At 44.9% G+C, this 22,831-nt stretch overlaps 1 pseudogene; it reads right to left on the bottom strand.

The window, feature by feature from the left end:
• Positions 1 to 861: 861 nt before the first annotated feature.
• On the bottom strand, positions 862 to 2,787 carry LOC121439866 (annotated as a pseudogene).
• Between the last annotated feature and the right edge of the window lie 20,044 nt (positions 2,788 to 22,831).

The raw sequence follows: 22,831 nt of genomic DNA on the forward strand, positions 1-22,831 counted from the left end.
ATCAGGTCTTCTTGCCCACTGATGTACCTTCCCAGTGATGTCACTCCCCAGAGATGTTTCTCCACAATGATGTTTCACTCGGTGCCCAGAGGTGCCCAGATCGAAACTCCGCGCTTCTTGGTTAGCTCGCGAACAAAGGGCCCACCCCGCTCGCTGCGGGCAGGCTATGGGAACAAAGGAGCTACCGGCCACCCCTTTGTCCTCCCGGTTCGGATTCGGTCCCAGCGTCCTAGCAGGCTGGGCAGGGAGGCCACTGTATTCTTTTAAACACTGCTTGGCCCATTAGCTCTAGCCTCTTAATGGCTAATTCTCACATCTTGATTAACCCATTTCTAATAATCTGGGCAGCACCATGAGGGGATGGCTTACCAGGAAGGATCTTAACCTGCGTCCATCTTGGAGAGGAGAGCTATAGCGTCTGTCTCACTGCCTTCTTTCTCCCAGCATTCTGTTCTGTCTTCCCTGCCTACCTAATTTTCTGTCCTATCAAAGGGCCAAGGCAGTTTCTTTATTAAGCAATGAAAGTAACACATAGACAGATGACTCTCCTCCTCAGTCCTCGGGTGTACAAAGTTTGAGGGCCTTGAAGGCTAGGTCAGACACTTATTGGAAATAGAGATGTAAGCCAATCATGGATTGTGAGGCAGGGTCAGTGTATTGTCCACTGCCAGTAAGCATGTCAAAGGTGACATTAAGTACAAATTTCAAATTTGTATGGGCTTGGGTCTCTGCTGCATCAGACCCATTGGAGGAAAACTGAGGGGTCAAGAATAGCCTTTAACATGGAGTCCCAATTGTCATCGGTTTGAAGCTGCATGGGCCATTGTCTGAGTACTTGCTTAAAGTAACAAGAATCAGGGATTATCTGTCACCCTTGCATGCCCCTGCATGGCTCCCAGCCTGTTCCTGGCCCTGCTACCACTGGGAGAGCTCATAGATGACAAGGACAACATTGCTGGGGCCTCCAGACTCCACAGGAATGGGATGCACTCAGAAGCACTCAAGCTTATCGAAAATGGACTAGAACCACAGATATTGGATCTGGCACTGACCCTCCTCATTCATTCATATTGTAACAAACACAGGTGCTTGGCCTTGCCCTGGGCGTTGAAAGTGAGGACATATTCATCACATCTTGTCTCACTGTGACATATTAGGAAGACACCAAGGGAGCCAGTGCCTCCTTCCAGCACCACCTGGGCAGCCTTGAGTCGAGAGAGCATGCCATGGAACCAAGGATATCCTGAGAGGGGCTGATCCCCCTCAGCACCTTCTGATTCCCCCTGGAATAGGAATGACCCTGTAGCTACTTCTGGAGTATCCAGGGGAGGGGAGGGGAGAGGATTGAGAGGGGATAAACTGTCCCTGCTGGGGTCTCCTCCTCAATGGGAATGTGAGGGGGCAATTTCGGAGGAAGCAGTTCCATTGAGTCAAAGTGGGAAGCAGCAATGGAGGCAGAACTGGGTGGGGGGGGAGGATGCTGATGACTGGTTGGAAAGGCCCCTATAAGCTCCCTGCTACAAGCGTTTGTTACTCTTGCTGGGTCCCAGCAGCAGATCCTAGCTGGGCAGACTCTCTGAATGATTCAGCCAGGCTGTCTGTGTTATCCTTTGTGAGGGAGGAGGTCCCAGGGGCCACAGGAAGGGTCATAGAATGGGGTTGATAGCAAGGCAGAGTCCTGAGCTTAGGCACTCCTGGATGTCAGATACTCAGGCCTTTACATGAAGTACATCAGTTAGTTGTCTCCAGAATATACTCTGAAGGGCCTTCTACCTTAATCACAAGCATATTCTCCCTGTTAGGCATCTCTATGGCAGTGGCTGTGCAGATATCAGTGACAGTAGAACAGGGAATGCTGAGTCATGGCTGGGATGCCTTGGGTGGTATAAAGAACTCCAAGCAACTTCTTCCTTTTTCATTTCCTTCACTTCTGAGCATTAGGTGACACTTCTGTCACTGAGGATGCCCTCTTCCCCCTGAGGTCAGCCCAGCCGCCTTTTCTCCATGACCCACTCTTGCTGGGTCAGGGGCAGCTTCTTCAGCCCCCATAAAACTGAGCAGCTCTTCTCTCTGTACCATTCCTGCTCCATCTTTCAAGGTTCTCCCTCAACGACTCAGTCCATCTCTCCCAGAGGACGTGCCATCACTAGTCAATACCCTACCAACTGTCCCAGCACAACCAAGGAGTGGGAGCTGCTGTTTTCACCTAGGACTGGAGGGTCTGATGTGGTCTCCAAGGCCTAATTGGGGAGGAAGAGTCAGTGACTCCTTGCAACTGCAGGGTGCTTGGTACAGAACCTCTGACTGAGTCACCCACTGAATGGAGGGAAAAGCATTTCTTGAGCTTTGACTTTGAGGACATTGTAGAGGAGGAAGAGACTGAGGAAGGAGGGGGACCAGCTAAGTCCTCAGAAGATAGAGATGGGCCCAACACAGCCAGGGACCCTCCTACCCTGCAGCTGTCAAGGGACAAGTCATGTGGTGGTGCAATCGCCACACCAGGGCTCAATGGGGCCAAGACAGGTAGGGAGAGTCAGCCCGAGGCCCAGGCCACCTCAGCTTTGAACTGTAGGAATAGCTCAGCAAAATGGCCAGAAAAGGCAGCTTCTGCTCCAGGCTCTGCATATTGTGTGTGGGAGACCAGGTAGAGGCAAAAAGAGTAGGCAAGATCCAGGGCAGCAGCCCTCACATGGAACTCACAGACCTCTTACCAACTTGGGGGAGGGAGTGGTGGCAACACTGGTGGAGAAGGAAGACCCCATCCTCTGGGGACAGGACACCAATCATGATGGACCCCAGGAGGAGCCTGTGAGGAGGGGCAGCAAAGAAGAAAATGACCAGAAGACACAGGGTGAGCAGGAACAACTGCATCTCAGCCAAACTAGTGGAAGTAGCAGTCATCTACTTCCAATCCCAGAACGTTCCAATCCCAGAAGGGAAAGGGGATTCAACCACAGTCGAACATTCAAAGCCTTTCCATGAATTAAGAGACTGGCCACCGCCCTGATGGCTCTTAGCTGGTGGTCACATAACCGGATGTTACGGGAGAGAAGTGGATAGAAAAGGTCCAAAAGTCCACACTCTGAAGAGCAGTCGGAACTCCCCATTAAAGCAAGAGAACCTTCAGATAATCCCAGAGAATGGCCCTGGGCAAAAGTCATCAGTTGCTCTCAGTCCTCGAAGGAGGGAGTCCGCATGAAGACAAGGACAAGGACAGATGGGAAGGGGAAAGTAGTGTTTGCAGACCCAACGGAGAGTGCTGCTTGTGGTGAGGGACTTGTGTGATTTGTTAAGCCACAACCATACACTCACACAGTGTCTCCAGGCAAAAGGACCAGTTGGAGGGTCGTTTATTGGTTCTACCTCCTGGGTGATCAGCACTTCTGTGGAGGTAACAGGATCAACCCTGTCACGATGGAGAGTTCCTAACCAGGAAGACAAACAGGGGAAAGCAAGGAAATGGAAAGCAAAAGAAGGGCTCAACTCACCGAAAACAGCCAAAGGGGGTAAACTCAAGACCCTGGCTGGTGGAGAGTCACTCTGGGAATGGCAGTGAGAGCAGCAAACAAGAAAGAAAATGCCCAAAATGAGTATTAGGAGAACCCAAAAGGCAAGCAAAAGGAAAAGGTTCATCTACGCTGGGTGCCAGTTGTTGCTGCCGGTTGTGTGACCCCCAGTTCCTGTGGGGCAGGGGGGGTAAAGAGGCACGGAGACAACAACACAGACTCTGGAGAATTAGCTAATAAGAGGCGACAGATATGGGCTAGACAGTGTTTAAAAGAATAGAGTTTCCATGTAATTATTTCAGGAAAAGCTAGCCGGGTGGCGGGAAGCAGCCCCGCGGCTCCTACTACACCTCCCCCAAAATGAGTCTCCTCTAACTGTAGCGTGTCCCCCAAGAAACATGCAATCTGCTCCTTCAGCTCCTGTCATAGCAGGATGACATAATCAGACACAATAAAGCACTAAATGTGAGGCTGAGGAAACATAAGAAACTCAGTAGTCAATAATCTAGTCTGGAATTGGGGACCTTGAAAGCTGCCAGAAATACTGTCTCCGCAGAACACTTAAGAAGCCACTACCTAAATAGGAAATGGTAAGCCAATAGCTACTCAATGCGATCAATGTCCTTCAAAGGCAGATCATGAGACAAAGATGCGTGTATCCTAGCTGGCCCGATCCTGATGGTGATCTTATTTCTCAAGAGTCAGCGAGTTTACATATTGTTCAGCACACAGCAACAAAGCCTCCACAGAACTTCAAACTGCCAAGAGCAGCAGCAGAGGAAGAAATCTCCCTAGCCTCAGGGAAGACAGCAAAGAATTGAAATGACTAAGGTAATGAACACCTGCCTGTTCTGACTCTAGTTTGTCTACTTAGACAGTTTTTGGCCCTCTACTTCCTTTCCCACAGTGGTCATATCTGCCTTGCCAACACATTTGAGATTTCCATGGCTTTAACCACAGTTCTGGTGTTATTAACCAAAATTGGCAAATTATGTCCAAAATAACTTATGCTCTGCTGGAATGAACTAACTCAGCTAACTTTGATGTATATTATGGTCTTTGTGGTTTCTGCCTTTTAAAATGCTGTATCCTGGGGCTGGAGAGATAGCTCAGTAGTTCAGAGCACTGGTTGCTCTTCCAGAGGTCCTGAGTTCAGTTCCCAACAACCACATGGTGGCTCACGACCATCGATAATGAGATCTTGTGCCCTCTTCTGGCATATAGACAGAACACTGCATACATAATAAATCTTTTCAAAAATTGCTGCATCCCTGAGCTTGGATAACAAGAGAATTTTCAGAGGTACAAGCCCATTCTTGGTCTGGCCATCAATAGCAAGGATTTAAAACTTTTTTTTTTTGGTTTTCTGAGACAAGGTTCCTCTGTATAGCTTTGGAGCCTGTCCTGGAACTCACTCTGTAGACCAGGATGGCCTTGAACTCACAGAGATTTGTCTGCCTCTGCCTCCTGAGTGCTGGAATAAAAGGCGTGCACTGCCACCACCTGGCTCATATTATTATCACAATCAGTTTTTTTAAGATTTAGTTTTATTTTGGACTTAAAACTTTTAACTGGCTTAGTCAGCATGGCCATCAATACCTGTCTCACACGTATCATTACAAGAATAAACTTTTAAAAACATATATTCGTAACAGTGATGTCCATGTTCACAGGTATCAGGCATGTTTCTAGCTGTCTTACCTTCTAAAGGAATTCAGCTTAATGTCACATATTATTAAAAGCACACTTTCTTAGACTATATCTCAGTATTTTGGGGATGCCTATGCATCAATGTGATAGACTATTGTCCCAAGTTCCGTTTTATTCTTTTTTAGTTTACTGAAACAATGCCAACAGTTTGTTGCTATCTGTATGCCCAAATTTTCACCTAATAGTTAAGTTCTCTCAGCAGGGGGTTTCATAGCTGATACCCTGATGGTTTCAACCCAGGACTGTGTACATAACACAGAGACAGAAACGTTGGTGCAGACACTAACTTGTACCTGATCTGTACTTCATGTTGGCATACCCATCCTTGAAATGGAAGGTTTGTGAGGCGGAGTCAGAGAGAAGCCATGGCACTACTGCCAGAGTTCTGATTTTAGTGCCTAAACTTTAGCCAGTAAGCCACAGCCTCGTGGCAATACACAGATTACTAGAAATGGGTTAAACTAAGATGTAAGAGTTAGCCAATAACAAGTTAGAGCTTATAGGCAAAACAGTGATTTAATTAATATAGTTTCTGTGTGATTATTTTGGGGCTGAACAGCCAGGAACCAACAAGCAGCTTCCTCCCAGCATTCAGCTTAGATTTCCACAGGCCCCAAGTTCTCAGGAGAAATAATAGTAGGATTGCATCACCTCCTGCTGATTACATCAATTTCACACACTTCCCACATACTTTTTAAAAACTTTTTCTCACTGGGCTGTGGTGGCACATGCCTTTATTCCTACCAGCACTAGGGAGGTGGCCTACAAGAGTTAGTTCCAGGACAGGCCCCAAAGCGACAGAGAAATCCTGTCTCAAGAAACCAAAATCCAAAACAAACAAAAACAAAACAAACAAAAAACTTTGCCATGCCAGCACCGCAACTGTAGTTCTTATGAGCGAGGGACGGCAGGATTAACACACAGCACAAATTCAGGTTCTGCAGACAAGCCTTTAATCCACTTTCTCACACAGTATATACAGCCTTCAGCAGGTGAGGCTTAGCCAGTAAAAGCAGGAAGCTCATCACCATAATTCACATAGCTTAGGGGTAAATATCCTTACAAACATTGCTGAAAACAACAGATTGTTCCTGTTTTTGTTCCTGTTTTCAGAACAACCAACCACAAGAGTGCAAAACAGATCAAGTGGGGGGTGTGAAGGCCTGCCCTCAAGGGACCCAACAATTCCCCCCTTTTTATTTTAAAAGCATGAGAGCCCCTATCTTAGGACTCCCCCAGATAGAGACTCTTGCTCGTCTACGGGAGGCCTTAATCCCTGTCTTAGGCGAGCTCTCTATACTAGGATAGTTTCCCTTTGTAGGGATCCCTCATGACTTCTGCAGCATCTGCAACCAGACTTGTGGCACTTCCTGATTACCAAAAGACAGCCCGAGCAACACTTCTTGAGTGAAAGTGTGCTGTGTGTGGGATTGCCGCAAAAGTGGCAGAGAATCCAAAAACAGATAACCCCAATAACAATATCAGCACAAGTGAGAGCATTCCGGACAATTTCTGGACCCAACTGGGCCATGGCAGTCCACCGACTGGATCCAGACACAGCAGGGACCCGTGTGCTATTAATACTAACAATATGATAAGCTGTCTGCAGGGTAAAATTCAAAAAGGAGGAATTCCAAGGGCCATTCAAATATGCATTTAACTGTTTAACCATATCAGAAGCATTTACAACATTAGCAGGTATAATGTATAAGACATTTGTTGCAGGAGCCAAAGGGAATCTACCTGTTCCTGCAAAAGTGCAGTTTGTTGATTTAAATTTAAAAGTCCAAATCTAATAGGAGAGTTCAGAGCATTCTGTGTCTGCAGGGCCTTGCTAACCCTTCCAGACAGCTGATCCACAGTCTCTGCAGTCACAGCCATCTGAGAAGTGGCAACTCTAGCAACTGTAGCCACAGTGGTAGCAACAGCAATAGCAAGAACAATTGTAGCTGTTATCCCAAAGTCTCACCGCTGTTGATAAAGGATGGTCTCCTGATGTTCTTGAGGCACTGGCAGAGGAATCACAGCAGACACTTGAACGATCAAAGCTCCATCAGAACTGTCCCAGCAATTACCCAGCTTGCAGATCCTGGAAGAACAATTAAGAATATCACCCTCCAAAGTGCCATTCCACAATACAAAGAAAAATGGGGTAAGAACACAAGCAGAGGATCAAAATGTCATATTGCATCCAGCAGTATAATTTATCTTTAGAGAGGTTTCAAAAAGATCTGTTTGGTTAAAACTGGGAGCGGCATTAAAAACAATTACTAATACCTGGAAAAGGTGGAATTTTTCATTGTGGGCCTATGGCCATACCACCACATGTCTTTCCTTCCTTTTAACAAATCAGGCTCTGGAGTGATACATTTTCTCCACATAACTGTGGGGTGGAGATTAAAATCTCCATCAGCATCCCAACACCAAGGAGCAGGCTTGGGACCATAGATATATGTTATATTTGTTTTAAAATCCTCTTTCAGGATGGGATGCAGTATTTTCTAAATTCTCTCACCCTACTATGAATATGATTATTAGTAAATTCTGCAATAGAAGCATTATGGAATAATAAACATCCATGATGAAAGGAGGACTCCTTCACCAATGACAGGTTACTAAGATTAATAAGACAAAGAGTGGAAACAACCTAGATGCCCTTCAATGGAAGAATGGATGAAGAAAGTATGGAATATATACACGCTAGAGTACTACTCAGCAGTAAAAAACAATGACTTCTTGAATTTTGCATGCAAATGGATGGAAATAGAAAACACTATCCTGAGTGAGGTAAGCCAGATCCAAAAAGAGGAACATGGGATGTACTTAGTCATAATTGGTTTTTAGCCATAAATAAAGGACATTGAGCCTATTATTCGTGATCCTAGAGAAGCTAAATAAGAAGGTGAACCCAAAGAAAAACATATAGGCATCCTCATGAATATTAACCTTTATCAGGCGATGAAAGGATATAGAGACAGAGATCCACATTGGAGCACTGGACTGAAATCTCAAGGTCCAAATCAGGAGCAGAAGGAGAGAGAGCACGAGCAAGGAACTCAGGACCGCGAGGGGTGTACCCACACATTGAGACAATGGGGATGTTATATCGGGAACTCACCAAGGCCAGGTGGACTGGGTCTGAAAAAGCATGGGATAAAACCGGACTCTCTGAACATAGCGGACAATGAGGACTGCTGAGAAGTCAAGAACAATGGCACTGGGTTTTGATCCTACTGCATGTACTGGCTTTGTGGGAGCCTAGGCTGTTTGGATGCTCACCTTACTAGATCTGCAAGGAGGTGGGTGGTCCTTGGACTTCCCACAGGTCAGGGAACCCTGACTGCTCTTTGGGCTGATGGAGGAGGGGGAGTTGACTGGGGGAGGGGAAGGGAAATGGGAGGTGGTGGCGGGGAGGAGGCAGAAATCTTTAATAAATAAATAATAATAATAAAAAATAAGACAAAGAGCATCCATTAATGGAAAGGCAGCTGTACTGTTTCCCTGTTCAGGATCAACTTGGGCTGAAGCTGTCCCCACTGTTATGTTGCCAGCAAAAAGTGAAGGAAAGAGGGGGCTATTTTTACTAACTGGCATTAAAAGTTGGGGGTTTCTCACCAAACTCCCAATCACCCATGATTCTGTTGTTGTTACCAGAGTCATCACCTGAAGCAGAAAGAGCGTCGAGGTCCTCATCCTGGGTCACTGGCTGTACACACTGCTCTGGAACCCAAATTGGTTTATCCACTCCTGGAGGAAAAACACATAGAGCCCCCCTCACCTTTGCCAACAGGGGGGTTGGTTCCATCCATGTTCCTGCTTGCAGATCTTTCCAACAAACCCATCTTAGGCTCTGAGCCCTAACTTGTGTATGGTGCTCCATAGACAAGCGCCCTTCAGCATCCACAGTCAAAAAATTTAAAATAAAGAGAATGGTGGATATTTGAGTTGCTGGGGAGAATATTAATTCCTCCCTTTTTATTTTTTGAAAATATTGCTTGAGGGTCTGATTGGCTCGTTCAACAATTGCTTGATCCATTGGGTTATATGGGATGCCTGTTTTATAGGAAATTTCATAGAATGAACAAAAGGATAATTTTTTTTCCTGATATATGCTGGGCCATTATCTGTCTTAATAACCTCAGGTTTGCCCATATAGGCAAAAGCAGATAGGCAGTGTGCAATAGTATCTGTTGCTCATTATCCCGAATGCAAGGATGCGAAAATTACTCCTGAAAAGGCGTCTACTGATACATGGACAAACTTAAGTTTCCCTGCAGCAGGCAGGTGTGTAACATCCATCTGCCATAACTGATTTGGTCGTAATCCTCATGGGTTAACTCCTAAATTGGGGTTGCTTAGGAAAGGAGCACACTGAGGACAAGATGATGTAATGGCTTGTGCTACTTCTCGCGTGCATCGAGTATGATGTCGAAGGCAGCGTGCATTAAGGTGAAATTTATCATGTATTTCTTGGGCGCGGTTGAAAGTAAAGCAAACATGTATATGTTTATCAGTTAAATCATTACCTGCTGACAATGGCCCAGGCAGCCGGTATGACTGCGGATATGTCCGACAAACAAAGGCTCAGTCTGCTGCTAAATCAAATGCTGAATGCAGCTGAGCAAATGATGGACCTTAGAGGTAGGTGATATATATGCAGAGGTCTCCAATGGTTTAAAGATGTGGGCCATATACACACTATCAGTATACAAATTTACAGGTTCCCCAGGGACGAGCTGGAGTGCAAGGAGGCAGGCTGTTACCTCTGCAGCTTGGGCTGATACATCCTTCACAGGACGCTTCCATACTTTTCCTCCAGAAACCACTACTGCATTACCTTTAGGGGAAGCATCTGTAAAGACAGCACGAGCTGAGGGTATGGGAGATCCTTTAATCACTCAGGGGAATATAATGGGATGATTTTTGAATAGGACCATTAATAGATGCTGAGGATAATGAGAATCAAAACTTCTGGAAAAGGAGGTGGGAAAAAGGGTCCACTAATCATGGTACTGCTGTAAATGTACTAGCTGGTCTTTGGTATAAGGTGTTATAATCTTGTCAGGGTACTTCCCAAATGTCTAGGCAGCAACCTCCTTAGCTTTCCAAAGCAATTTTAATATAGCTTCATAGTATGGGGTGACTACCCTCGCTGGAGAGGCAGGCATGTGTACCCATAAAACAGGTCCATCCTGTCAAAAGACTCCCATAGGGGCAAAATTGGAGGACTATTTGCCATTCCCTGTGGGAGTACAATCCAATGGAATCGCAAAGCTGGTTTCTTAAAATTAACTGAAGGGAGGCTAAAAGAAAAATGAAGGCAATAAATCAACTATAATTATATGCCAACCCTGAGGTATGGCTGAAGGGAAGGGCAATTCCTGCTGAAGAGAACTCATAGGCTGCATCACCTCATTAAGAGTCTGGAGGTCCTGTAACAGTTTCCATCTTCCAGATTTCTTTTTAACAATAAAAATGGGTGTATTCCAAGGGGAAGTGGAGGGGACAATGTGCCCAGCCTGCAGCTGATCTTCGACCAAGACATGAGCAGCCTGCAATTTCCCTTGAGTCAAGGGCCACTGCTCCACCCAAACTGGATCATCAGATTTCCAAGTTATAGGAATTGGGGCAGGCTTGGGAAAAATGACCCTAACTAAAAATGGCCTAGACCACTTTAGTCTCCCAGCAGTCTGGGAATTTTTTTTATTTGGTGTTACTGGTAGCGACTGGCTCTGCAGATTTTTTTCATGCCCTGCCCTGGTCTCCATCCCAGTTGCTGCATGATTTGGGCTGCTGGGGGTTGTGGAGTGGGCTGAGGGGTCAAGACAGCTCCCATCTCACTCAGGACATCTCTTCCCCAGAGATTAACAGGGAGTCCTGGTAGGACATATGGCTGAAAGTAACCCTCATGGCTTTCATTATCCTGCCATTTTAATATTTTTGCACTCTTCTTGAGACTTGCTTGACCTATTCCTTGTAGGGTGGCAGTACTACTTTCTAATGGCCATTTCTTAGGCCAGGATTGTAAGGACAGGATGGAGACATCAGCTCCAGAGTCTAAAATCCCATTAAATGACTTCCCATCAATAGTCAAGTCCAATCGTAGCCTTTCCTTCATATGAGCTACCCAAAAGGCTGCAGTGCCAGATGACCCAAAACCCTTAGTACCCTCACTGGACCTGGATGCAGGGTTGGAGGTGTTAACTAGGGGTACCGAGACCAGTTGGGCAATATGATCCCTCTGAGGAATTACTGTAATTCCTTGAGTAACCAATGTCATAATTTTTTTTTTGTCCTTGATAAAGTGTATCAACAACCCCAGGATAATTTGAATTCCCCTCAAGATGGTACTGCTTCTTCCTAAAATAAGCCCCAAGGTCCCTCTAGAGAGTGGTCCAAAAATGTTAGTGGGTAAAGCTTGAACCCCCATTTGGGCTGTTAAGACTGCTCGGGCAGAGGTACTGAGGTCCAGTCCTGCACTTCCTGGGATGTCGCGGGCAAGGTCTGCAATGCAAAAGGATTGTCCTGTGGAACAAACTGGATACAGCTACTGCCAGGGTGGGACCCCCTGACTCCTGGTGTCATTGCTCCATACACTGAGGTTCTGGGGCCCTGGAGCGGGGCCCTCCACCAGTTTCCGTGCTGTTGGCCTTGGACTGGCAGAAGCCTTCTATCTATATCTGTCTTAGATCTGCAATCATTTGCCCATTGTGCCCCCCTTTTACATCTTGGGCACTTTCCTGGTCTGGCAGTAGCTCCCTGAGTGAGCTGTGGACATTCCTTTTTAAAATGTCCAGGGGCACCAAAGTTAAAGCAGGTTTTATCTCCAGTTGTCCGGGGTCTTTTCCTAGGCCTGATGGCAGCGGCAGTTACCTGGCCCTGAGTGAAGTGCCCATCAATATCTCAGCTGATCTGGATGTATTCATTTAAGCTTTTTGCTTTATGTGGCTGCAAGCCTTCCTTACAGTATTTATTTGCATTCTCAAATGCCAGCTGCTTAACTATGGGCATAGCTGTTGTCACATCACCAAACAATTTCCCTGCCAACTGCAATAGCCTATCTGCATGGTCCTGAAATGGTTCTGAAGGCCCTTGTAAAACTTTTGACAGCTGGTCCCCTGCAGCCTTGTTTGGCAGGGCTTTCCAAGCTTTGGTAGCCACAGCAGCCATTTGGAGATATATGGCAGGATCAAGCAAAATTTGATTGGCCAACTCAGCATAAGCTCCTGCTCCAGTTAGCATTTCTAGGTTGTTCTGTGCCTGTCCTGCTTGAGCATTTAACCTAGCCATTTGTAAACAATTTTCGTGATACTCTCCCCTCCACAATAAGTAATCTCCTCCAGATAGTACTGCACCGTACGGCATAGCTACTGCCAATCACTAGGTATAAGATTAAAATGCTGCAAAAGATTCTACTATGGCAGGAGTAAAGGGGGCCTGAGCACCACCTGCCACCACGGTCTCTTTCAATTGCTTCATCTCCTTAAAGCTCAAGGCCACATGTTGTCTCAGTATCTGTCCTGGATTGTTTGGATCAGGTACCTCTATGACTGGAGAACTGTGTGCTGAAGCTGAAAACAGACACCTTCCCTTCTTCTTGAGCCCTCTTTAATCTCCCATGTATCTCTCAGTCCCCAATGGGACTCCCTCCTTCCCCAATTCCCATTATAAGCAGGCAGGGCTGATGGCATACATAAGGAATCCTTTTCCTTACAGCGATTCAGCCTTTTCTGAAGTACTTTAATTTCCTGCATTAGCTGTGCTTCCTCATCAGATAAACTATCTTCTGCACTAGAGCTGTGGTTGTCTTCCCCATTTTTTGACTCAGAGATTATTGCTGTCTGGTTTTGCACCTGAAAGCATGCAGACTTTGGTGCTAGCCTTGGTCCTAAGCCAGATTCCAAAGATCCCCCTGGTTCCCCGACTCTTCCTTTCGGTCCCTATGCAACTCCTACGCATAGGTTGAAATACAGTCTCCTACTCCTGTATTTCGTCAAGTATTTCTTTAGCCATGGCAACTTCCTGTCTTACTTTCACTTTATCAGTAAGCAGGGCATCCATAGTGAAAAGGTAGATATAGGGACACTATCGGCACCCTCCTTTTTCAGTCATTTCTGCAAGTCTCTTCACCTGTTTCCAATAGGAGATGTTCAAACCTCCACTTGTCAATCCTCTATAGTTCTCTGTTTGACTGCGGTTCCTTGTTGCTCTAACAATTTAGATATCTGATATACCAGTTCTCTCTTACTGTTTGTGGATCCCATTTTACCCCAATCTGTCCTTACTGGCCTAGGACAAGCCTTCCGCTACCCATTTTTTCTCAGATCCCGGTGGAACCTCTACTTTGCCACGCCAGCAGGGCAACTGTAGTTCTCTGAGCAAGGGACGGCAGGATTAACACACAGCACAAATTCAGGTTCTGCAGACAAGCCTTTATTCCACTTTCTCACACAGTATATACAGCCCTCGGCAGGGGAGGCTGAGCCAGCAAAAACAGGAAGCTCATCACTGGAACTCACATAGCTTAGGGGTAAATATCCTTAGAAACATTGCTGAAAACAACAGATTGTTCCTGTTTTTGTTCCTGTTTTCAGAACAACCAACCACAAGAGTGCAAAACAAATCAAGTGGGGGTGCGAAGGCCTGTCCTAGAGGGACCCCCCCCAAAAAAACCCAAAAAACAAAAAAAGCAACTCCTCCACAAACCCTCTTTTTCTCTTTGAGGTTGAATTGCGTAACTATTAAACCTTCTGTATCTCAAGGATGGGGATGCCAACATGAAGTCCAGATCAGGTACAAGTTTGTGACTACACTAACGTTTCCGTCTCAGTGCTGTGTGCTTTCTCATTCTATGTCCATGGATATTAGGAATGAGGAATCTTTAATTTACATGTAGATTTCTTTCTAAATTTTTAAAATAATAAACTGCTAAAAAGAATTACGGGTAGCATTACTATAAAAATAAGGTTTCCAAAGGCTCAGTATTCAGGCAACCCACCCTCTAGCCAAGTTGACCCTTAACGAGGTGACTTCTACACCAGGTGGATGTCCTGACCCAATTTTCGGAGACAAGCACAGAATCCCCTTTCAACTAAAGCCCTCATCACTTCAATGGGGTTAACCCAAAGAAGCCACATCCCCATTTGACAGACTGCAGAATGTGGAGATATCTTGTTTGCACAAATAAAGCTTGCCTGAAGAACAGAGGGGCAGAGCTAGCCTCTAGCTAACCATCGAGATCTAGAGCTCTGTACAGACAGACAGGACGTTATATGGCTGGTCTGAGAGAGGAAGTGGGAACTCAGTTTCTTTCTGGCTGGGAAGTGGAATAGGTAAGGTGGCTGTGCTTTTCTCCTTAGTCTCTCTGATCTCAGCATTTTCCCTAATATCTGACTCTGGACTTTTATTATTAAGACCTATTAGAATTCATTTTACACCAGAGTATCATCATATCCTGCCCTTCTGACCCCACACTAAACAGAAATAATCTCAGAGATTAAAATTGGGCCTATCTAGGCAAAAAGAACCTCTTGATTTCTTATGTTCATACATAGATTACACTCTCAAAATCTTCCCCATAGCAGATCCTGCCAGGCAAGTGCATTCCAGTTCTGCCTGGCCCTTTCTGTTCTCCATATTCACTTGGTGCTGAGTGCCTTCAGCTATAGGGAAAGGTGGCAGAAGAGGCCCATAGGCCACATATGCAGGCTTCCTTGGCCTCACCCCAGCTAGTCACAGAGGACAGGTCACCATCAGGTAGATGACCTCAGGACAAGCTGTGTTGCTTCTGTATTTTCAGTCATAACCACCACCATGTCTCTCTGCAAGACATATGAGGAACTAATTTAAAATTCAGACTTTTAACCAGTCTTAAATATACAACATTCTCCACAGCACACAACTGACCTCTCTGTGCCTCTTTGTGGGGTGATGGTAGTGCCTGTGTGTTTTCAGCTGTCTCAGCATTTCTCAGGGATGGGGCACAATTCTCCAAGTTAAATAAAGCAAAAGATAATGTTGCTTTGTAGAAGCTAACTTGATTCAGGAAATAACCAGTCTAGCTTAAAGATAAACAATTACATTTTTATTTATTATAAGGGGAAAACTCATGAAACCAGAACGAGAAGTCCAAGCTCATCTGTGTGGCGAGGGAACCACAGACAGAGCATACCTGGGCCATGAGCCCGTTTTTCTCCAGGTCCCAGAAAGCCACACCCTAACTTGGTCCCACCTCTTAAAGATAGTTGGTTAGCAAGGCTTCCCCATCACCGCGTCAGTGTGGCTGCTTCTATTTGACATCCTCCCTCCTAGAAAGACAGTTTAGTTTTACACTGGACTTCCCCAGCTATCTGAAGAGATGCATAGGACAGCCTGTAAAACATGTAGTGAAATGAAGAGAGTAGTGACCCTGCTCTGCTGACACGTAGACCACCCTTCCTCCAAGCCATACCAGCCACCCAGCTCTTGTCTTTCCTGATATGTCTTCAGAAGAACCTGGCCCCCATACCATACCCAAGTGGAAATGGAGGAGAGGGACTCCAATCTTCCTGCGGCTGCTATGGAACTGGTACAGACTTGCGCTCCTCCCAATCCCTGCAGCTCCCTCTAGGTTCAGTAAATGCTTCTTTAGCACTTACAGGTCACTGAAACATACAAGTCCACATGCCTCAGCAGCAATTCTCATCACCCAAGAATCTTCTCCAGGATTCTAGTCACTTCAGGAGTGCATTCACATGTATCTTTGTTACTCAGCGTGTATTAGAATCGTACCTGAGCCTTGCAGGTTGTAGAACATGGTCCAGTCCTCTGGGTTTTGTGTCAGTCCTTGGAGGTAGATTGAGAAAGGTTGGTTTTTATAAACATGCATTCAACTAGATATGATTCAGAATAGATTAATACTCCCTTTTAATCTTTAGAGTTAGCTAAAAAAAAAGATTTGTCAGACAGTCCACAAGGCAGAATTTGTTTTAAGACCAACCCATGGCATTAGTTGGAGACTATTGGGCTGGGGGACCTGCTGGGCTGGGACACAGTTGGGTTTAGATCCAAGCATTGAGCAGAAAGTTCTGGCTGGAGGCACAAGGCCTGCGGCACCAGTTGGGGCCTGGAATGTGGGGGGCAGTGATTGATGAGGGGCAATAGGAGTTGTACAACGAGCACTGTGCTGGCAAGTCCACTGTGGTTGCAGCAGCCATGCCCATTTGTGACCCTCTTGGGTCTAGGATGACGGATGGGAGCAGGGTAAAATGCAGCTGGCATGCCATTAGGTTGTCCCACCGTAGTGTGGTGGGTAGCATGAGGGGTGCTGCGTACAGCAATTGGGTATGCTATGTCCTTTGCAGGGCATGAGGGCTCTGCTGGGGGTGGATACTGCTCACTGGGTACTTGGACATCTGGTAGAGGCTGGGGGACTGAGAGTATGGTAGAGCAGCCCCTCTGATAGGAGAAGAGACACATTGTAAGGGGTGGCAACAGTGTAGCCTGGATGGCCAATTCCTTTGGCATTTGCAGAAGGAACTCCAGAAGAACCAGGCCTATAAACCGAATTAATGATTTCAAGAATACGACCTGACCAGTGCATGCCTGTCAGAATCAGCACTGCCTCTGACACTGAGTTTTTATTTAAAAATATCACTACATAATCTTTGACCTGGAGTTAAGATAGATTGGAAGGGTGACAGGCTCACAAGGCCTTACCCATTTCTTCGTTTAAGGTTGTGGGGGAGGGGAAATAAGCATTTTTTTCTTTAAATAGCCACTGTCAAATTGTCTATGCACCCATAATCGATCAACCATGCAAACGTAAGTAATCCTACTTAACTCACTGACACATACCACAAAATGCATGAATGTGGAGGGAGACTAGCTGGGAAGAGGAATGGACCAGTTAAGACAGAACAAGAAGTGGTAACTGGGCAATGAGTATGATCAAAATACATTTTTATCTATGAAATTGTCATAATGAAATCTGTTATTGTGTGTAATAATTGTATGCTAATTTGAAAAGTCAAAAATGAGCTAGCGCTTTCCAACATACAACATATTCATGTAAGGAAGTTTAAGAAATTATTTTAAAAAGTCTTAACTGAGATAAGGATAATTTATAGTTATGGTGTTTGGAGAACTATGAAGTATTGGTATACTTAATGAGAATATTTGTGTGGACATTTAAATTTCATGATTTATCACGAGACTTTAAAATATTATTGACACATGATATTAAATTATATTTAAATAACAGTCTAAAATGTTTCTGAAAATCTATAAGCCTATACATTTTTCTGCCTTTTTGAAGTACAAATTTATATAAATCAACATGCTCAGCATGGACAATTATAACATTAAATATTGATTAACTATTCAAAAACGCTGAAGATGCTGAGCCTGGAGAGATGGTTCCAGTTTGAAAGCACTTGCCGCTCTTATAGAGGTCTTGGATTCAGTTCCCCTGTACACATACGTCAGCACAGAACTGTCTGTAACTTCAGGAGGACCACAAAAATCTGGTGCCCTCTTCTGGCCTCTATGGACACTGTATACATGGGCAATGCCTACAGGTATGATGAACATATATGTAGACAAAATACTCATGCGCATTCTTTAAAGGAAACAATAAGGCACCGAAGGTGTTCTAGATCCCACGGTATCAAACAATCATACATTATTTAATGAAAAAATTAAGAGTTCAGGTTTAGTTTGCCAAGAAGCCTTCTAGAAGCTTTTTCATTCCCTTCAGCATTTGATGGGTGCCCAAAGAAGTTCAGGTCCCATGCCCAAGGTCTCCAAGGCCAACAAACTTGCAGGACTCATGGTGAGCCTGCTGTGTCTGACATTCTTGTTCCTGGTCTTGGGACTGGAACATTCTTTTTCAGTCCTTGGCTCACTTCAGCCAATTGCTCTGAAGCCAAGTAGCCAATGCTACCTGTGCCTGCTCTTTGAACTATGGCCCTAAGCACCTCTTCACCCACTGTTAGGGTTTTTCTTATGTCCCTATGTGAGTCTTTAAGTACCTAACCTCTCCTGCAAGGACAAGAGCACCTGCAGCAGTGTCAAAGAGCTTCTGATCCTGTAGAATCCCTGACATTGAAATGCTGACGCTTCCCATTTGTCTCCCCCTGCCTCCTGCCACTTTCCTTACCTCCCTTCACTCCATCAGGGTGCAGCCCTTTCTCCACCCTACTCCTGGACATTCTCAGCATTCTCTCTCTCTCTCTCTCTCTCTCTCTCTCTCTCTCCCTCCCTCCCTCTCTCACATGACGTGTCCCGCTCCCCATGCTCTCCCTCACAGCCCCGTCTAAGCAGCCATGAGTATCACCTCAGACTCACTGGAACTTTCCTCCATTTTTATCATATGATGTGTTTTTATTTCCCTGCTTTCCTGAGGTCATGGAGTGGGGAACCTGCTTCCAGACACCCAGAATTCTCAGTGCCTACAGGCATCTTGACAGATGACCAAGCTCTCTACCATCTTTCCTGAGTTCTCTGAGACTGGGCCAGGACTCTGCACTTCTGATTTTGTATCTGCCTGGTCCAAATATGGCAAAGCTCACACATGGTCTGTTCAGATGTCCCACATAGCTGAACACTCTCCATGTCTGCTGTGCATCCTCGTCTTTGCAAGCCTTGGACTGATCACCTTGGATTGACTTGGGCAAAGTATCTTTACTCAGCCATCCACAGCCCCCAGCACTACTTGTCGACTATGAATTCTTACTTTTCTAGTTTATACTACAGTGAATGTCAATCCCAGCACCCACTTAGTCACCTTAAGTTACATATCTGGTAAACCAATGGGTCTCAGATAGCCTCTGATTTGATCTTGACCCAACTTTGACCTTGGGCTCAGCATTTCTCTTTGTACCTATTTTGATAGCTCGCCTGGAATCCAGCCTTCCTGTCCTCATTTCAGAAATAGGTGGCAAGTTTTCATTTTATGCTTATGTTTCTATAGCTGAGACACAACCAGTTGCATATCTGCACACCTTTCATGATCATCTTTACTCCTGACCCATTGGCTTTCTGTCCATGAATGAATAACACTCCTGAATTGTGGCTCCTGGCAGCTTCTGTGAAAGTTTGTAAGGGAAGATTTGGCCTCTGGGGATGACCTCTTCTCTCTGAGGATAGGGTAGAACTCCATGTGTCTTTTGAAAGTCTCTTCCTAGGCTCAAATGCTTTCATTTTTGATTATGCCTTGTGAGAGCATTATTCCCAGGTGTATTGAACCGCAAATGTTTTCATTGTTCTTGATGAGTAAGTCCTTTTGGTCTGTGTAATCCAGTTTTTCCCATGATCCAGCTGTTGGTGAGTCCAGAAGAATCTGTCCTGATGTGGTCTCAGGTAAGGACGGAAGTGTAGAGCTGTTCCTGATTCTCCATGGAGGCTTAATCTGGGTACCAGGCTTATTCTGGGTACTAGGTGGCACAAACTTAAGCACAATGGCTTCTGGTTTTCCTTATACTTGGTGCTCCTTGTCTTCAACCAATCCTACAAACAGACATAGAAAGGTTTGGTCAATAAATTAGACAGTATTCTAATGTCAAAACAAATCACATAGCAATATTTAAGGAGAATTTTATGGAGGAGATTTTTATTGCCAATGGGGATTGGATCAAAGGCCTTGCCCAGTCTTCAGAAGTGCACTACCTTTCAACTCAACTAATGAGATTTAAAAACCTGTTTCCTGAAGCTGGAGAGATGACACAGAAGGACCTCTTCCAGACGACCATGGTTCAAGTTCCAGGACCCACATTGTTAGTATTCAGACATCTGGCTTGCCCTTGGGGCCTGACAGGGTACGTCCTCAGCTGCAGCCACTAAGAGCACCCCTTGTGCAGATTCACTACATTCCCTTTTAAAAGGTGGGGCTTTCCCACCTCCTCTCTCTCTCTCTCTCTCTCTCTCTCTCTCTCTCTCTCTCTCTCCCCTCCCCCCCCCTCTATTTCTCTGCCTCTCTTTCTTCATTTTCTGCCACTCTTGTATCCAGGGACCGGTCTCTGCCAACCTCTCTGTCCCCCTCTCTGGCCCCTTTTCTGGCCCTTCTCTCTCCTCCCATGTGAGCCCTGTTGCATGGTGTGACTTCTCTTTGTGGCGGTTTAAAATAAATTACACTACACATGACAGCTCACAACTATCTGTAATTAGCTCCAGGTTGTCTGACGCCCTCTTGTGGCCTCTCCGGGTACCAGGTACATATGTTGTATACAGGCATACATGCAGGCAAGACATCCATACTCATAAAATTAAAGTTTAAAATAACCTGTTTTATAAATGCTCCTATATAGCAGACAGCTGTTTGTGTACCTCGGGAGTGATGCTTCTCCAGAATAAGGAACTGGTTCCCATCACCACTAGGGCAAAAAGAAATTCCTGGAGAACCCCTTTACAGATAACACAGCACCTTGCCCTTCAGCAAACCCACTGTGATCACCTACTTCATGCTAAGCTTTGAGAAAGTGGAGGCCTGGTTCTCTAGCCTCATTCAGGATTGGCCTTGAGTCTGGTCTGTGGCCTTGGGAGGCAGGCCCTGTGGCATGCTGTGTTGAGCTTAAATTATATTTATTTTCCATCTAAGTATTACCAGATGGAGGGAGAAACTGGAAAGCTGAAGATGGCCGAGTTGCTCTATCCCTCCCTCAGTTTACCCAGTGTGGTCTCAGTCAAGTTCTGGGAGCAGAGAGAGCTGTGGGTCACACGTAAGGGAAAAGATGACTCTCATCTACTATGAAACCTTTTAAAATGCATATTTCCAGCAATCTTTCCACAGATCCCTCCCTGTTCTATTATGTAGGCATTGATAAGAGTCTTATTATGAAGACAGTGTTGAGATCAGGGGCGTAATGATAGCCTGCGATTCATTTACCTGTCTTGTGGCATTGGTTATGTGTATGTACTCTCGGTATTGCACGACTCCAAATAGTCATATGAGATAGTTTAAAAGAAGCATTCAATAGAAACGCTTTGTACCTTGTTGCAGAATACTCCTTTACACCTTATGAAGATGTGCCATTATGATTGGTTTAATAAAAAGCTAAATGGCCAATAGTTAAGCAGGAGATATAGCAGGAACTTCTAGACATAGAGAGCTCTGCAAAGTAGAAAAACAGAGTTGCCAGCCAGATGAGAGGAAGCAGGATGAGGAGCACAGAGTAAAGGTAACTGAGACACATAAAAGAATGCAGATTTTAAAATATGGGTTCATTTAAGGTATAAGAACTAGTTAGAAACAAGTCTAAGCTAAGGCCAAACTTTTATAATTAATAATAGGTATCTGTGTCATTTTTTGTAAGTTGGTGGCCCAAAGAAAAGTCCATCTACATATGGTGCCCGATGTCCAGACACGTATATCTACATAAGGCCAGAGAAAAGTATTCCAAACACACACAAAATAATACCAAATGCAGCTTCCTAGTCATGTCCTCTCTCATGCGGGCTGCAGTATGGAGACACACACGTCCTCTGACCACTGCCTGTGGGCTTGAGCTGCCACCACACCATGATCTAAGCTGCTTAGCAGTTTAAGATTTTGCTCATACAGATGGAAGAGGTTACAGATACACAGTAAAATGGGTTCAGATGGAAAAGACTCTCGATAGGTTAGAATATGTTTAACAATTTGCATAGGCCTAAGAGAAAGGGAAGAAGGATATAGACAGTCATAAACAATAGATAGTTTCAAATTAAAGTCCTTAAAGAGAGAAGTAATGCAATAAAGAGAGTAAGTCACATAAGGATGGGACAGGGAATTTGGACCTTATATGGCACTTAGTTAATTTCAAATTTTTGAATGCTAATGAACAGAAAACAGTTTCTGAGAGACATTGGATTGTGGAAGGGACTGATGAATTAAACCAACCTATATACTTTACGAATGCCTTAACTTTAAAATGGAAGTAAAAAATGTATTATGGGGAGGGGGAGGAAAATGGGAAGCGGTTGTGGGGACGAGGCAGAAATCCTTAATAAATAAATAAATTAAAAAAAAAAAAGAAAATGATCTTCAGGTTTGCCTATAGCCTGATCTTGTGGAGGCATTTTCTAAAAAAAAAAATGTATTATGTTGGGAAAGAGGTTATGCTTTTGTTTCCACAGGAAATGAAAGCTATGGAATCCTTCAAGGTTAATAGAGATCAGATTTGACTGGGGGAGACCTCCTGAGTATCTTGGCTATAGACATGGGGGAGGAAGCCAGGAAAGACTACAGGACAAGTGGCATATGAGTTGATCCCTCTACATGGGAACAGCTTGGAGATGAGATGAGACATGATAAATTTTGTTGGCTCCAGAGTTCTCATGACTTATTATTGCATGCCATCCTTTCATATGACATGAATAGAGATTTATATTACAGTTTAGTTATGTAGTCCAGGTGGACATATAAAGATGACAGAAGTCTTTTACCTGCTCAAACATAGAACAAAAAAAACCACCTCATCTTTTTTGGTAGCCTTTGAGTCTGGCTCACAAAACTACGGCTCAGAGTTCAGGTTGGAGGCCATATCATAGTGAGGGGAACTTTGAAATTTTCTTTACAGAACGAGCTTACACATGTGTTGTTCAAGTCATGTTCTTTATTATTCTGCTTTAATTCTAATTTTCTTGTCCTAATTGTCTAT

The sequence above is a fragment of the Microtus oregoni genome, unplaced genomic scaffold (assembly GCF_018167655.1).
Source record: "Microtus oregoni isolate MIOR12 unplaced genomic scaffold, Mior012 000063F_ref0000156, whole genome shotgun sequence".
NCBI lineage: Eukaryota > Metazoa > Chordata > Mammalia > Rodentia > Cricetidae > Microtus > Microtus oregoni.